Source organism: Pteropus vampyrus, unplaced genomic scaffold (genome assembly GCF_000151845.1).
Source record: "Pteropus vampyrus isolate Shadow unplaced genomic scaffold, Pvam_2.0 Scaffold512, whole genome shotgun sequence".
Lineage (NCBI taxonomy): Eukaryota > Metazoa > Chordata > Mammalia > Chiroptera > Pteropodidae > Pteropus > Pteropus vampyrus.
In genome coordinates this window covers 99,053-103,049 of record NW_011889293.1, presented here as the reverse complement: position 1 = coordinate 103,049, position 3,997 = coordinate 99,053, and positions in this window count along the sequence as shown.

The window sequence follows — 3,997 nt, the reverse complement described above, 5'->3', positions numbered from 1 at the left end:
TTCAAAGGAACAAACTACACCTGTCAAATCTAGGCTTTCCACTAATTGAAAATAGCTTTTTGAAGAATTGGTGTGGAATATTATGGCCTCATTGGATATGTCAGGTCTTAAAAATACTTAAACAGTTGGGACTTAGAAGCAGGATAGCCTCTATTCTCACGTGCTAGCCAAGCGACTGCTGAATACTTGGCCCATGGGAGGCGTTCAATGGTTGTTGGATAAATAGATGAGCCGAGAGAGACCCTCTGATTCCAGAGAGGCTGACACTCTTGCACTGATGGGCGTGCAAGGTGTTCTCAGAGCAGAAACGCCCCATTGCAAGTGACCAGACTGGACCGGGAGTGACGCCGACGGCTTGTAGAAAGACGCGGTGGCCGTTCGTGGTCACGAGGATGAAATATGATGTTCTCTCGGTCAGAGACATCTGCCAAGGGGTGTCTCCAGGACGCAGAGCCCGCCTCTGACAGGAGGAGCCCCAGGAAGCCTCCCCAGAGAGCAGGTCCCCTGCGGCGACTTGCCCAGGCCACTCGCCCGCCTCTCCACCGGGCTGGCAGGGCCCCAGCACCCTCTGTTCTTCCCACTTTTGAGACTTTGACCTCTGTGTCTCTAGCCAGTTCGAGGCACTCAGCCGCCCGCATTACTGACAATTTCTGTTGAAAGCTAAGCCATGTGGTGAGGGGCTCGGCCAGGTGAACGGTGAATGTGGAGGCTGCAGAATCCTCTCTTGGATCTAAGATGCCCGTTGGGCACCACCGACCCTCGGCCCTCGGCCCTCGGCCTTGCACGCGGCTGACCTCGCCTCCCACTCGCTCTGACTTCTCTCGGGCTGTTGTCCAACTCATTTCCCTAGAGTTCCAGCACCGTCCTTACAAAACTAACCAAGACATCCCGTTTCACGAAAAATGAGTGACTTTGCCCTGTACTGTCTGGCTGAATAGCAAGGTGATAAAACACTAAATTGACCAGATTTACCACTCCGCTCATACTGCATGAAATTCCCAAACTACAGTGCATTTCTTCTTTAGAAAATATTCTATTTACCAGTATTACATTTACCTATCATCTTTGAAATCTAAATCTATATTCTGATTTTACAGTAGAAAGAGTAGAATGGACCCATTTCTATTTCCTGTTTATAACGTGGTGCTGATATCTGTAGCCATCTTAACAGCACAAGAAAAGAAATTCACCAATATGAGATACGTAAGGAGTTAATTTTATAATGGCTCTGGAATATTTTAATCAAAGATAACTACTTAATTCAATTAAAAACAAATGACTTTATAGAAATTGGTCTATTACTTTTTTTCATGAAAAGATAATTGGAAAATAATAACAGAATGAGTTTAATGCTAAATAATTGGAGATACACCAATATCTATTTAAATTTATGGATCAAATTATTATTTGCAGAAGTGAAATGTATGGCAGTCAAAATATGATATTAACCTTTGATTTAGAATTGAGAAACATCCTATATGGTAAATGCTAAATCTAAAAATTTAGGTTTTTTTTTTTTAATCACTAAAATAAAACACTGGTGGAATATTTAACTTTAATCACCAACATACCAATAAGCTACTTAGAAAATCGGCTGTGGTTTTAAGGGAAAGTAGGAAAATTTGCACCGCTAAAAAAATTAAGGAATTATTTCTATTTAGCTTACACCTAGAATGGAAATACTGAGAATTCAGGTGGAACACCTTGTTAGGTTAATAATAATAATAACAGCTGACTTATGTATGCTTCTTACACATCAGTGACTACTCTAAATCACTTATATCTATTAACTCATTTAATTCTCACGACACGCAAAGTAGGAATTAACATTATCACTTAATTTCATTCTGTGCTTGGAGACTATTTATTCACAGTTTTTCCGACTACTAAAAAAAATACCCACGGACCAAAGAGTGTCCTTCTCGGCTGCCCGGGACGTAGAGGTGGCTGCGGCCCTCTCCCGTGGAAGGGAAGCCTGAATGCCCCTGACTGGCTCCCCGAAACACTGGGACTGCCCGCCTCGGGCCCGCTTACTCACGGAAAAGGCTGCGGGCCAGCTGGGTCCTGTGCATGGAAGTACAGGGCCAGCGTGAAGCCCCGGGCAGCTTCCTCGCGAGCTTATCGGGATGCCCGGAAGCCCTGTGGTCAGTCAGGAAATTATCTGCACTAGATCCTGTTAGAGTCCACTCAGTCACACAGGCCTGCAGGACTTCCTTCCTTCCTTCTTCCATTCATCCATTCTGCACCCATTTATTGGGAGCCTGCTCGTCACTTTGTGCAGAAGATACACAGACACACAGTTAATAGTACGGATCCTCAAAGGACTTCTAGTTTAAAAGTAAATCACCCATCCTTAGTGCTTGTCACCATAGAAACGGGGATTCAAAGCTTGGGCTCACTCCATCTGATTAGATGCTGTCGCTTGGCCTGGGGCAGTGGCCATGACTCCCAGCGGTCAGGCCTACGTCACCCCAGGCCTAGATAACTTGCGACAGACTCGTTTCCCAACTGTCTTCTTGCGTCTCCAGATCTTTCCACACGGCTGCCAGGCTCGTTCTCATAAATGCAGCTTCTCCCCTTGTCAGTTTCATGCTTTTTTAAAAGCCTGCAGCAACCCCCCCTCCCCCCACCATTTGTCTAGGGTCATCCGCAGTTTCTCATCACCTACTCTGACCCCCCATTTGTCCGCCTGGGGCGTGCCTTGCGTAGTCCTGCCTCTGCCTGTTGCACCCACACTCCCCTGACCTCGCACGCTCCGTGTCTCCCAGCCGGCCCCATGTGTCTGTCTGTCCAGGCCCAGCCCGAATCCTGGGCAGCTTTTCCCAGCCCTCCCCCCACCCCCCCTGCGCTCTCTCTCTTGCCCCTGAATGACCTCAGCCAGCACTGTGTGCACCGGTCAGGGTCCCACGCAGCTGCTGGTTTCCTGCAGCCTCTGGCCCCAGCGGCGGAGGGCGGCTCAGCGAGCCGAGGGCCTCTGGGTGCCGAGGAAATGCGGAGAAAGCCCGCTCCGCGGTGGAAGCCCCCCTCCCCAAACGCGGGGCCTTGGGAGGCACTTCCTTTCACTAAGCCCAGGGACAGAGAATTTCCAGGGGCCTAGCCGTGCTTAATTAGGACGCGAAGTGTCTGGACGTGAAAACACTGCATTCCGCGGAGATCGCAGGCAGGAGCTGAGTTCTTGGCAATTCGGTTTGGAATATCGCACTGCCTGGGACCTTGGGCATAATGTGGGACCAGCGGTTTCATTCCCTAGATTGCCGCTCCCTCGACTCTAAAACAGAGGGGAAGAACGCCTGCGAAGGGGCTGGGAGGTTAATTCGGGTTGTTCCTCTAGGCAGGAAAAACGCTTTTGAAGAGGCAAAATGTTTACATTAACGAAAAACTCACGATAATGGCGTATTAGTATTACAGATGAAGTCACAACATGGCTTTCTCTAGGTGTTTGGTTTTTTTTTTTTTGTTTCAAAGTAACCTCAGCCTTATTTATCTGTGTTAGCAGTGCCCCTTATTTGAAAATATGTAAATCCACTTAAATTAATTTCCTGTAATACCACGCAAAACAGTAATCATATTAGTGCCATTCATAATGTACTAATAACATTATCATAATGGCATTCAAATATGAAATTGCTAGGTAATAGGCTTTTCATGAATTGTTTCAGTGAGAATGTCACTTTTAACCTTCCTCTTTAGTTCCAGATATGGCCAGAAAAAATTATGTGTCTAACGTGAGAAAGTTTCCCACAGGTTTTTTTTTTTTTTTTTTTTTTGCCTGTTTAGGGGAAACTGTGGAAGAGCTTTCGTGATCCAAATGAGAAGGGTTCACGATTGTAACATATTTCTAAGTATAATGACGCTTTCTCCGAGTGGGGTTCTGCTCCGGCACATAGTGTGCTGAGCACAGAGCAGACTGCCGGGGATGGAGGGGGGGACATGACCTTTCACAGCAGGTGGCAAGTCCCTAGGGACAGCTCTTGCCAGCCTTCTCTCCCTCTCCCTC